This window comes from Poecile atricapillus, chromosome 19, assembly GCF_030490865.1.
Source record: "Poecile atricapillus isolate bPoeAtr1 chromosome 19, bPoeAtr1.hap1, whole genome shotgun sequence".
NCBI classification, from domain to species: domain Eukaryota; kingdom Metazoa; phylum Chordata; class Aves; order Passeriformes; family Paridae; genus Poecile; species Poecile atricapillus.
In genome coordinates this window covers 9,016,871-9,030,700 of record NC_081267.1, presented here as the reverse complement: position 1 = coordinate 9,030,700, position 13,830 = coordinate 9,016,871, and the positions used below count along the sequence as shown (strand labels likewise).

Below are 13,830 nucleotides of genomic sequence, written 5' to 3'. Positions count from 1 at the left end.
AGGAGGCAGCCGAGCCCTCTCCCAGGGTGCCACCGGCAGCCCAGGTGTCCTCACCTCTGCCACATGCTGGTTCTGCTCATGGCAGTGGAAGAAGAGTGGGAGCAGGCTCTGGCACACGTATGACTTCAGGGCCTTTCTTCCCTCTTCCATTAATAAATCTATCATCTTTTTAAATACAAACATGGAGCACAGCTGCACCTGGCTATCATCCTGTATGAAAGGAAGGAAAAAAGACTTCAGCACTGGGTGCTTCAGGCCCCCTCCAGTCTGGCCTGTGAATACACAGGGCACAAAGTGTCTGGGCAGCACCCAGTGGCCGTGGCTGAGGGCACAGAACCTTACATTGTCAAACAGTGGCAGGAGCACCTCAGCCAGCTGCCGGGCTATGGGGATGGCTATCGGGGCACTATTATACAGGAACAAATATTTGAGTAGAACCATGGTCATCCTGACCACGTCACTATCATTTTCCTGCAGGAGCTCCAGCAGGTTTTCAGTCAGGCTCCACATTTTCTTGGCCTGTGGGGAAGAGAAGTCTGTGAAACCCCACCCTGCTGCTGCAGGGCCCAGAGGCCAAAGGCTGGTCCTAAAGCACTCAGGCAGCTGAGCCGGGAGGCAGGAGAGCTGGGAGCAGCTGCCTCAGTGTCTGAAGCTCAGCTAAGCCCAGGGACTGCGTTCCCCATCCCTACGCTGCCCGCATGGCTTCAGCCACTGCCCCCTTCTCACCATCAGGGGATTCTTGCCAAGCACTAGGAGGCCTCTGAGTGCCAAGCGTTGCCTCTCCCTGCACTCGCTCTGCAGATGGCTTGACAGGATGTCCAGGATGCTGTCAGTGCATTCAGTCAAGTCCAGGCACTCCAGGACCTGAAAGGCACAGGGCAGTGACAGGGGAGCTGGCTGGCAGGAGGCCGGAACCACACAGAGCTGGGCCCTGGCAGCAGCACAGAGCATGGGCAGCCAAATCCCAGGCAGCTGCAGCTGTGAGAGGGCAGAGAGCTGGAAAGCAGCTGGCCTTCAGGCTCACCTCTACAAGGAATGCCAGGGCAGCAAAATCCCAGAATGGCATCTCTTTGCTGAGCAGGCTGAGCAGGTAGAATGCTACCCCGGAACACAAGTGTACAGATGAAGAGCACATTTCTCTGAATGGAGGAAAAATGAAGCAAAACTCTGAGCCAGCAGCAGTAAAGCTCTCCCAGGAATGACTCACAGAGGGCTGATCTTTCCCCACCAGCCTGCAAGGGGACGTGGGCCCTTGGGGAGGTGGCAGCTCTGGGGCACCCTCCTCTCCCAGCCTTTTGAAGTCTCCTTGGTTGTTCCTTGGTGCCCACAACCACTGGGATGGTGTGGGTCACCTGGACACACAGGGCACAAATGCCAGAGGCAGTGGGGAGAAGGGGGTCTCACCTGGCCAGCAGACCCACGGCATAGTGGTGGGTGTCAGCACAGAGCAGCGTGTCCCAGCCACACTTGCGTTCCACTTCCAGAACCACATGGTCACACCGGAGAAGGCAGAGCAGGGACTTCAGGGTCTGCACTGCAAACCTGTGTGCACAGCAAGGCCCACGTCACGCTGGGAGCACGGGCTCCTGCCATGGGGACATGGCAGGGACAGGAGGACTGGGATGGAGCACCTGCTGGGGCTGGTGGCAAGGCCGTGTTGCTTCTGGCATCTCTTCCAGAAGGTATCAACTTCCTCTGGCATATCCAAAGTGCTGAAGAACACTTGGAAGAGCAGATGCACAAAGAGGTGGGGGAAATACCCATTCACTACACGTGGGACACAGGGCACCTGAAGGAACTTCCACATCACCACAGTTGCCTGCAGAGGACAAAGCACCCTGAGACAGAGCTCAGTGCCGAGGTGTCTCTGTGGCAGGGCCTGAGCGTGGCAGGGAGAGGCTGGGGGAGACACAGGGGGAGCATCGGGCCTGGTGCCCCTGAAGCTGCCCCTAGGCCAGGTTTCAGCCCGGTGCCTGAGGCAGGGAGATGCAGTGGGGGAAGGAGGAAACAGAGCTGCTGAAGACACGGCTGGCCATGGGGTGAGCAAAGGCCAGTTGCAGAAACTCACAGCCAGGGCAAAGACACCCGTGTTGTCCCCATCGGAGGTGCACGTGCTGTGCTCTGGCCAGTTCCCCAGCACATCAAGGAGTATCTGCACCACTGGCTCCACAGTCCTGCTCGAGCACATGACCGTCTTCCACATGGTCATGGCAGCTCTGTGGGGTGACAGCTCTGTCTCACGGGGGTCTCAGACACATCCCCGTGGCCTGGGCAGCATTGGGGGGGGGGAACTGGCTGCCAGCTCTGCCTCTGCCCACTGCCCCTCACCAGCAGCAGCACCCAGGCAGCCCAGCCCTGCGGGGACAGGGCCCTGAGGGGGCATGGCATGGCAGCAGGCTCAGGGGCCGATGTAGCAGGGCTGGGAAAGGGAGCAGCCAGAGGGCCCTGGAACTCTCTGTTGGTCAGACACCTGGGCCAGGCTGTGCAGGCTGATGGGCTGGGGAGCCCTGAGCCCTCTGGGCACGTGGGCCCCGTACCTGTCACACGTTGGGGCCACACGCAGGAGAGCAATGACCACATCAGCAGGCTGTGCCTCAGTGAGATCCAGCAGTGTCCTGCCCAGCCTGTGCTCAGCAGACTCATTGGCCATGAGCCACTGGTGGATGTACCTCACCATGGCAGGCACCTGGAGAAGGCACAGGGAGACTTGGAAAGCTGCCACAGGGAGTCAGGAATGTCCCCAGCTTCCCCAGAGAAGTGCTTCCCTTCTCACCACGCTGCAATGGCCTCAAAGGCTTAGAGTGATCAGCAGGCATGGCTTGGGAGGCCAAGCGATCCCTGGAGGATCAAACCCTGGCCACAGGCTGCTTACTTGCTCTGGAATGGAAACACCCTCCTCCAAAATCAATTCCAGCATGGCAGCACTGGTGTCGGTGGTGTAGACATCACCGTTTTCCATGGACCCCGTGCCCATGGCACTGGTCTCTTCCTGCCAAATGCACTTGATGAATTTGAAAGTCAGGCAGGAGAAGGAAGGGTGGGAAGAGAGGGATATTGCATGGAGAGCTCCAAGCATGGTGCTGGGGGGCTGAGCAGTGCCAGCAGGCCCAGCCCAGGTGGGGATGGCTGCAGGTACCTGCGCTGTTCTGTGGAAGAGGCCACCGGCAAGGTCCTGCTCTTGTGTCCCGTTCATGGCTGCATCTGTCAAAGAGCAGCCAGAGCTGAGGGGCTGTGGGAGAGGCTGGAGAACACAGCCCAGCCCTGCACTCCCCAGGCAGGGACAGCCCTGGGATGCCCCAGGGGATGGAGTGTGGCCACTGCTGGGGGGGTAGCCCCAGGCCTTCTTCCATCCTTTCTGTGGGCACATCCCCAGAGGACAGGAAGGGGCGGGAGGGAACGGAAAGGGACAGGACGTGATGGGATGGGATGGGATGTGGCCAAGCTGGCCCAGCTCTGCCACTCACCCTCCTGCAGTGGCTGGAAGTGCTGCACCTCTTCAGTCTCCTGTGCTGGGGCATCTCCAGGGCCTTCTTCTTCCTCCTCCTCCACCCAGGCCAACTTGGGCACTCTTGGGGGTCGCTGCTCCATGACAGTGACTGGATTGATGGTACTTGCAGGAGGGATGGCTCGGTAAAGCTCCAAGTCACCAAGTCCTGCAGTCGTGCCTGGAAGGCGCCTGCAAGACTGAAGTCCTGGCAAGACTGCAGGACAGCAAGTCCTGCACTCGGGTCTTGAAGGCTCCTGCCACAAGGACAGGAGGCTCCTCGTCAAGGATGGTGCTCTGGTCTCAAGGGCAGCGACTGCAGGGATGGGCGATGCCTCAGAAAAGCTCCGGGTCACCAAGTCCCACGGTCTGCCCTCGAGGGCACCTGCAGAAGAGAAACCTCAGCAAGGCCACAGGTCAGCAATTCCTGTGGTCTGGCCTCGAGGTCACCTGCAGGAATGACGGCTCAGAAAAGCTCCGGGTCAGACACAAACGAGTGCGCTGTGTGGGGGCTCCTCACAGCACCGCTCTGGCGCGTCCTGTCCCGTCGCGTGCACCGAGCACTGTGGCGTGGCCCTGTCACCGCCAGCTCCTATGTCACCACATGTCACAAAGGGCCCTCTGACACCCTGTCCATTTCCATCCCATGGTGACCATATGTCACAAAGGGCCCTTGCACACACTGCCACCAGCCCTGGGGCCACCCCCATCCCCCCCTGAGTGGCCCAGGTTGGAAGGAATCCCTTGCCCAAAGTGTCTAAGACAGCCTGACAGGATCTTTAGGAACAGCTCAAACCATCAGCAAACGCTGCCCTGCTCTGCAGGCTCAGGGCAGCAGAAGGAGCCCCCAGGGCTGCCGACGCAGCCGCAGCAGGAAGGGAACGGGGCCTTGCACAGAAGCTGGCACGGCCTCCTTGGGACACGTCCCGGCTGGTGGCCATTCCAAACTCAGAGGTGTGACACAGACAAGGAACATCTGGTCCAAGGCACGAAGAGTCCACTAGAATGTATTTTAGCACATTAGAAAGACTTGGGAGGAATCCCAGAGGGTCATTTTTTGAAGCAAAGTGATCTGATTAAATACTATAACCAACGGTAGGCTTGGTAAAAATTAGAAAGTGGTGAAAATGGACTGCCTAATGGAACTTTAAATGATCATCCACTGTTACAGTTGATGTTATTTTTAAGAAAAAAAGACAAATGAGACCAAGTGATATGTGCAGACACATTTTTTTACCCTGAAGAATAAACCTGAGTGGCACCAAGAATATGGCTTTGATTTGGACCCCCAGGAGACTTTGGTCCTTCCTTTGGAAAGAGATAACAGGTGGAAAATAAAGAGATGTTGTTCAGCGTGTAGTTTAGGGCAGAGATGTTTGAAATTGGCAAAAAAGCGCGAGGAAGACACTGTTATAGATGTCCAAGACTCACAGCCAAGTTATTCCAGGCCAGCTCTACCTTCCCCCTCAAGAAACCACTCCTCTCCCTCAATTAAATGAAAGTGAGAATGAGATGAATAATCCTGGTGAGGGGACAAGTTCAGGGATGCCAGTGACAACATGTACAAGGAATAAAACCAAGAAAGCTTTGCCTTTAGTTACCCCCTTAAGGCAAGTAGTGGGTCCCACAGGAGAAGCTGTGTGGGTGAAGATCCCCTTTTCTACTGGTGACCTGAATAACTGGCAGGAAGAAGTTCATAATTATAGAGAAAACCCTAGCAAAGTGGCAAAAGATTTGAGTTAATAGTCAAGAACTGAGACCCAGACTGAGGTGATTTCATGATGACAGCGCTAAGGAAAACAGATAAAGAGTTGGTGATGAAGATGGTCAGAGCACATGTGCAGGGAGAAATTGCTAGTGGAGCCTTACAAGGTACAGTGGACCAGTTGTTTCCTATTGTAAACCCTTTGTTGGACCCAAATGATGCAAAGAACTATGAGATGTTAACTAGATACTGGGAACTGTGGGGGCTGAGGAAGCAGCCAATACTGTAGCCACTCTCCCCTGGAGGAAGAGCCCATAGGAGGCTTTCACTTACCACTCTCCCCCAGAGGCTAAAGGCCTTGATGGGGAGCTTTTATTTTTACAGCCACAGGTTAAGTGGTTCCCAACATGTCTTTCCCCCTGTATGCATATTATTTTTACCCTGTTGGCCCTTCCCCCTTGTTCTGCCCCTGAATCCTGTGACCATTGTCCCTGTTGCTCCACCCCACCCCCTGCTTTTCCTATATAATCCCTGCTCTCACTGAGCCCAGGCCAGTTGTTGTCTCTGGGACCCTTCTGGAGAGAAGAATAAAGACCTCCTTGGAACCCCACACGGTGCCTCCCGTCTCTTTTCTTTGGCAGCGCCCGAGGAACAGCGGCCATTCCAAAAGCCCTTTGAAGGGCTCGCAGCTGAATCACGGGGGCAAGGCAAGCGTGCCTGTGCGCCCAGGGGAAGTGCCACAGGAGACGCTTCCCTGGGAAGGTCGCGGCACCCTGACCACCTCCGCTCACTGCGACAAGTGGTGCCCCAACAGGGAGCTCTGCCAGCGGTTCCCTGGTTCCCTGGATCCCGGGAGAAGCGTCTCCTGCAGCACCAGCTGCAGAAAGCAAGTCACTCTCGGGTCTGTCACTTCCCTGAGGAAACCCCCTCGCGTTTTAGCAAGGGCTATCCAAGGGGACACCAGGACCCTCCTAGGACCATCCGGGGAGCGAGGAGAAGATCTCCCCAAGGACCAGTCAGTGGGTGACACCGCACTCAGCAGTTTTTGTTCACCCAGTGGAGGTGGAAAAAGCTGCAAAAATCGGGATTTGGCCTTTCGGGGGGGGTTGGAGCCAGTTTTATTCCCACGGGGAACAAAATCCTTCCTGGTTTTAACCAATCCCTTTGGAATGCTGCACATGGCTCACCTGGGCTGGGAGAACCTAGAAAAATCCTGGAACACACACCTGAGGGAGGTGTTTGTTAATCCTGGCTCCTCCCAGGAACTTCCATTCCTCAATCCGGAAAGGATGGATTAGGGAGTCCCCCAGTCTGGGAGTGCCTATGACACCGCCTAAAAAAACATTTCCTTGCTTTTCCAATTCCAGGAATGAAATTTCTGGATTATTTTCCATCAGGAAATTGGGTTAATTAAAGTGCAGGCTTTTCCACCAGCATTCCAGTCCTCGTCATTCTGGCAGTTCCACTAATCCCTATCCCAGGTGCGATTCAGAGAGTTGGGATTTCCTGGCTCTGAGCAACAACATCTGCAGTGGCACAGGAAACTCACAGCTCATGGGAACAAACTTTCTGTGTGACTTCAGAGGCCACGACAACCCTGAATGGTTTCCGTCCCATCCCTCAGCCCTTCCTGGCCCCAGGGGCTGATGGCATTTGTGCTCCCTCAGGTTCCTCTCCCCACAGCAGCACCATGGGGGTGCTGACGCCTGCTCTGGGCAGTGCAAACAGGGGTGCCTGAGCCAGTGCTGCCGTGTCTGTGCCTGCAAGGATGCGGCACCTCTCTGAGCTGGGGGAGAGGCCAGAGCTGCACAGGGGGGATGTTGTTGGCAGCTCCATGAGGATGCTCTGGGACGCTGCCCTGGGGTGTCCAGCACAGTGGGGATGAATCAGCCCCTGCTCTGCTGCTCCTTCCCATCTCCCCCAGGGACCTTGCAGAGCCCCAGCCATGCTGTTTGCCCCCAGCCTGCCCACGGCCACCCTGGGGCTGCTCACGGGGGTTTTCTGTGCTGAGCTTTGGCCTGGGTGTGTTCTTGAGAGAGCCTGGGCAAGGAGCCTGGAGCCCCCAGGCCCTGGCCTGAGGCGTCAGCGCTGCCCCAGCAGTGCCCATGGCCTGTCCCTGCTGCAGCCCCGGCACTGCCACCCCCAGGGCTGTGCCCGGCCCCAAGAGCACTCAGGCCCTGCAGCAACACCAGGGCCAGGAGGGCAGCGGGGCAGTGGCACGGGAGCAGCACTGGCAACACCAAGTGCTGCTGCTCCTGGGCACAGCTGCTGTGCCAGCACTGATCTGCCCCCAGCTCTGCACACAGACACTGCTGCTGCAGCTCCAGAGAAGGGAGCAAAAGGGGGGTCTCTGGAGAAAACTTTGCTGGGAGATCCTTTAGTTCCTTTAAAACCACCAAGACCTCAGCTCCTTATTGACACAGTCTGTGGCCACAGGGAAGGTGAAGAGAAACAAAATGAGAAATGGCACAAACAATGACATTTCTTTCTGGACAACATTGAAAAGTAAAACAAAGAAAAAGAACCTCCAAAATGAAACCAACAATAAATATCAAAGATTATTTTTATTACAAGTAGTTTTCAGAAATTGGCCAGCAGTTTAATGTTTCTGAAATGATCCAGTCATCAGTGTCCACAGTGCAGCCTTGAGCTCCTGGTTCCTCAGGCTGTAGATGAGGGGGTTCAGGGCTGGAGGCACCACTGAGTACAGAACTGACACTGCCAGATCCAGGGATGGGGAGGAGATGGAGGGAGGCTTCAGGTGAGCAAACATGATAGTGCTGATGAACAGAGAGACCACAGCCATGTGAGGGAGGCAGGTGGAAAAGGCTTTGTGCCGTCCCTGCTTAGAGGGGATCCTCAGCACAGCCCTGAAGATCTGCACATAGGAGAAAACAATGAACACAAAACAGCCAAGTAGCAAACAGGCACTGACTGCAATGAGCCCAGATTCTCTAGTGTAGGAATTGGAGCAGGAGAGCTTGAGGATCTGTGGGATTTCACAGAAGAACTGCCCCAGGGCATTGCCCTGGCACAGGGGCAGGGAAAATGTATTGGCTGTGTGCAGCAGTGAATAGAGAAAGCCACTGGCCCAGGCAGCTGCTGCCATGTGGGCACAAGCTCTGCTGCCCAGGAGGGTCTCATAGTGCAGGGGTTTGCAGATGGACACGTAGCGGTCGTAGCACATGATGGTCAGGAGGAAATACTCTGTTGCAGCACAGAAAACAAAAAAAAAGAGCTGTGCAGCACATTCTGTGTAGGAGATGTGTCTGGTGCCCCAGAGGGAATTGTGCATGGCTTTGGGCACAGTGGTGCAGATGGAGCCCAGGTCAGTGAGGGCCAGGTTGAGCAGGAAGAAGAACATGGGGCTGTGCAGGTGGTGGCTGCAGGCTACGGCGCTGATGATGAGGCCGTTGCCCAGGAGGGCAGCCAGGGAGATGCCCAGGAAGAGGCAGAAGTGCAGGAGCTGCAGCTGCCGCGTGTCTGCCAATGCCAGCAGGAGGAAGTGGCTGATGGAGCTGCTGTTGGACATTTGTTGTGGCTGCACATGGGGACCTGCTCATGGACAAAGGACAGTGGCAAGTCAGGAGAGGCTGCTTTGAGCCAAACCTGGGCCATTCCCTGTAGACTGTCCTGCTGGGACTCACCCACCTTTGTTCCTGCTCAAGAACTTCAAGTCAGAATCCAACTCCAAAGTTTCTTTCGCTTTTAATGGGTCCCAATGACGGACGTGGCTGAGAAAGTGTCCCCAGTCCCCGGGCAGAGCAGAGAACTGGAGGCACTGATGACAGCTGGGGACAAAGAGAAGCCAAGTCTTGGTGCCCTGGGCCACAGCAGCCAATGCTGTGCCAGCAAGGGCTGTGAGGAGACACCTTGTCCTGAGGCCCTGGGGCCTCCTGGCACAGCCCCAGCAAGGCTGGCCACTGTCACCCCCTTGGCCTGCCCTCAGCATCCCCCCTAGCCCACATGCCAGTGGCCTCAGGGATCTGCTGGAAGGAGTCCCTGGGGAGCCTTGCTCAGGAATGGCCCTGGGGGGCTCCTTCATGCTCCCAGGGACTGCAGCTTTTTCAAAGGACTTTGGCTTTTGCCTTGGGGTCTCTGAGAGGTTTGTGCAATCCTGGCCTCCAATTATCTGCTGTAATTAGTCCCTTGAGAGGCTTTGTCAGTAACAACACTCAGTGGGGCTCATTAATGCTTCAAGGTACTTCAATGATTTTAAGATACTTGCTATCTCCTTTTGATACAGACTCTAAGAGAAGTTTGTGCAATCCTGGCCCCAATTATCTGCTTTAACGAGTCCCTTGGGAGCTTTGCATTGACACTCAGTGGGGCTCATCAATACTGATGATACTCAGGGGCTTTTTCAGTTACTTTGGATTTTCCTTTCCACACTGAGTTTCTGGGAGATTTTTGTGCAATCCTGGCCTCCAGTTCTCTCCTCCAAGGAGTCCATGAGGAGCCTGTGTTGGGGATGGACCTCAGTGGCACCCATTACTGCTTCGAGAAACTTTGGGCTTTTCCTCTGACTTGGACTCCTGGAAAGTTTGTACAATCTCCTCTCAGGCTGTAAGATTCAAGGGCTCAGCTCCAAATGCACCACGGGGCTCATTAGGATCAAGCAAGTTCTGAGAAACCATGGCTGTGTCTTGATTTCCCTGTGGTCTCGTGCAGTTTTAGGAAAGTTTCCTCCAATAATTATGGAGAAATAGTTCAAAGAACTTCTAAGAAATATGAATTCCTATTTTAAAGGGTGTCTTTTATTCCTGTTCTCTTTAGAGCAGAGATGATTGCAGCATTCAGTGATGGATATTGATCCAGGGTCTCTCCTAAGGAGGTCTGGCCAGGTCAGAGAAGCTGTGCCTTGAGGTCTGACCCAGTGGGGACAACCTTGCTCCACATTCCCCAGCCCCATCCTGTCTCTCCTCACTCCCCTGGGACCTGCTTTGCTCACAGAACTGGCTGCACTCAGGCAAAGAGGGGTTTTCCTTCTTGTATTGTAGCAATCTGAAACTGCTGAGTTTCCCCATGGAAAACAGACACCCTCCTCAAGTGTGTGCCAAACCCAAGGTGCCACCAAGGAGGTTCCCCTTCCCCAAGGCAGAACCACACAAGGAATGTTTCAGACACACAGGAGTTCTACAATAAACACAAACCCAGAGTTGGCTGAAGGCAGAATTAGAGCAGCTGCTGAAGGACAGAGAAGCTTTGAACTCCTTGCAGCTGAAAGCACCAAGTGGGTTGTTGGGAGGTGAGTGAGTGAGGCAAGAGTGAGGGAAGGGAAATGCAGAGAGCCCTGGAAGTGTTTCTGTGCAGACAGGCTGCTGCAAGGGCAGCGTTGGACTTCTCTGGGGGGAACTGTGAGGGGAGGTCAGGACAGAGTGACCTCCCCAGTGACCTCATGATGTCACAAAGCCACCTGGGATGTCACAGCCCACTCAGTGGTGTCACACAACCTGCCCCAGGATGTCACACCACCTTTCTGTGATGTCACATCTCTTCCTACATGCCACAAAACCACTTCGTGATGTCACATAGCGTTCTGTGATGTCACACAGCAACATTTGATGTCATAGTTCACTCTATGATATCACAGTCGGCACTGTGATGTCATACAATGTCCTGAGATGTCACATGGCTCTTCTATGATGTCACTGCCCACTCTAGGATTTCATATCACAACCATGTGGTGTCACAGTCTGCTCTGTGATGTCACAACCCTCTCTGTGTTGTTGTACATCTAACCTCTGGTGTCACAGTCCTCTCTGTGATGTCACAACCCACTAAGTGATATCACCCAGCCCACACTGTGATGTCATACAGCCACACTGCGATGTCACACCCTGCTTTCTGATGTCACAGAATCCCCTCTGTGATGCTGTAGCTGCTCAGTGACCTCACACAACAAACTCTGTGATGTCACAGCCCCATCTGTGACCTCACACAACCCACTCGGAGATGTCACACAGCCCCTTTCTGACATCACAGCTGCTCTGGGGCTCCAGGACACAGCCACAGAGGTGCTGCTGTGACACAGCCCCCTCTGGCACATCCCCCAGCCCCTGCCAGTGCTGAGCCCCTGGGAGCTCTGTCTGGGCCTGCTCGTGTCCCTGAGCTGCCCTGGCAGGGCCCCAGCCCTGCTGGGCTGTGCTCAGGAGCTGCTCCTGGCCAGAGCTGTCTCCCTGCTGTGGTCTGTTTCCATGACAACCATCACAGCCCCTGTTGCTATGGTCAATCCCTTGGCAGCTCCATGGAGACCCCATGCCAGGGGTGGTTGCCATGGACACCAGCTCAGGCCTGGAGCCAGAGCCCGTTGCCATGGCAACCATTTGCAGTCCCATCCCCAGGCTCCTGGGATCACAGAGCCACAGAATTGGCTGAGTTGGGACGGAGCCATGGGGATCCTCCAGTCCAACTGCTGGCCCTGCACAGGACACCCCAACAATCCCAGCCTGGGCCTGGCAGCGCTGGCCAAACGCTGCTGGAGCTCAGCCAGCCCTGGAGCTGGGAGCCTTCCCTGGGGAGCCTGTTCAGTGCCCCAGCAGCCTCGCGGGAAAAACCTTTTCCTCACATCCAGCCTAAACCTGCCCGCCTCAGCTCCAGCCGCTCCCTCCACTCCTGGCCCTGGGCACCAGAGGGAAGAGGTTCCTGCAGCCCCCAGCCAGGGACCCGCTCCCAAGGCTGCTGCCCATGGCAACCAGGCCTGGCACCAGCTGGGATGCTCGGTTTCCATAGGCTGGGATTCAAGAATGGGATTCCTCAATTTTCTGCTCTCGCTCAAACCGCGATGCTGCTCGCTTCCCTCCCACCTCCCATGGAAAACAGAAAAGGCAAAGATCCCAGGCTGGGAAAAGAACAATTTATTGAGAACAGCAACGAGATAAGGAATGAACAGGAACAGAAGCAATTTGGATAACAGAAGGGATAAGACAAACTATTTACAGGGAAAACTAAAACACCACCAAATGGCTCTTCCTGGCTGTGTATTTTCTCCTTCCTGGAAAGGACACCCTCTGGTGAGAGAGAGGGAGTCCTTTTCCTGTCCCTGGCAATGACCTGAGATGGGATTGAATATAATGACAGCGCTATGGCCATACCCTTATGTTCTTTCATCCCAAATCATGTCATTGCCACAGGCAGGAAAAGGTACAGGTGTCTTCCCAGCACGGATCACAGGGAACATTGATCAGCAGGTCACCATGTCCCTTCCCAACATGGATCCTCTGGAGCTGGAGCCATGGACAGAGCTCTTCCTGAACTTGGGGCATTTACAGGGCTTCCCTTACTGGTGCCTCCTTTTGTGTCCGGTCAAGTGAGAGCTGCGGATGAAGCTCTTCCCACACTGGGGACACTCGTAGGGCCTCTCCCCAGTGTGGATGCGCAGGTGAGAGACGAGGTGGGAGTTTCTCTTGAAGCCCTCCCCACAGTCAGGGCAGCGGAAGGGCCTCTCATCCGTGTGAATCCGCTGGTGCACGAGGAGATGGGAGCTCCTCTGAAACCTCTTCCCACACTCGGGACACTCATAGGGCCTCTCCCCAGTGTGGATGCGCTGGTGGATGATGAGGTGGGAGCTGCAGCTGAAGCCCTTCCCACATTCCCCACACTCGTAGGGCCATTCCCCAGTGTGGATCATCTGGTGGCGGATCAGGCTGTTGCTCCGGCTGAAGCTCTTCCCACACTCCAAGCACTTGTAGGGCTTCTCCCCATCCTGAACCTGCTCATGGACCACCAGCTCAGAGCCCCAGCTGGATCTCCGGCCGCCTTCCTGGCACAGGGTGGGTCTTTCCACCTCAGAGCACCCAGGGATGGGTTTGGAGCCTCTCCTCCTGCGGGATCTCTGAATCTTTTCCTCCCCGTTGGATTCGGATCTTGTGGATTCACTCAAAATGGCCTCTTCCCTGAGGTTCTGCTGTGGGGATTTTTCCTCCCTGGTTTCCATCCTCAGCTCCTTGTCTGGGGGAGGAAGGACAAGGAGAGGATGGGATTTGCCTCCGTGCCAGAGGGAAGGGGAAGGAGATCCCCCCAGTGCGTCCCCGGCAGGACGGCGTCGGCAGCGGGGTTGTCCTGCAGCCGGGGGCCATGCTGGGCTGGGAGATGGAGCAGGAGAGAGGGGGAAAGGGGCACTGACTTCCTCCTCACCTGCCTGGGTGTCCTGGGGCATCTTCCTCTTCATTGCAGCATTTTACTCCATCTAGCCAAGGTTTGGGATTAGGAAATCCTGGTTTGAGAGAAAACAAGGAATGAGCACATTGAGTTTGTAGGTCTCTCTGTTCAAGTCCCTCTCTAGAAGTCACCCGAGCATCTGGGGTGTCTTGGCTTGAAAGGAAAGGTGTTTGCTAAGGAAGACAGAAACCTACACTGAAATATATTAAAATGTAAGCAACCTGCCCCCTCCGAATTATTATAATCTTGATATCAAAGTGCTCTCAGATAAAGATATAGGAATAGGAGTAATAATTCTTACTAAAAAAATTAAAATGAAAATGCAGCAGTACAAAACAAAAAAAACCAACAAAAAAACAACTCTCTGAGAGAGTCAGAATACAACCTGACACCCTGTTGGTCAGGGTGTTGGTAGCAGTCCGATTAAATGGTGGCTGCAGTCCTTCTGGAGTGGCAGATGTGGTTCTGTTGAAGAAATGGT

At 55.2% G+C, this 13,830-nt stretch overlaps 1 pseudogene; it reads left to right on the top strand.

Annotated features, from left to right (window-relative positions):
* The window catches only part of LOC131586345 (uncharacterized), a 982,094-nt pseudogene that overhangs the window by 831,126 nt on the left and 137,138 nt on the right, over window positions 1–13,830 (top strand).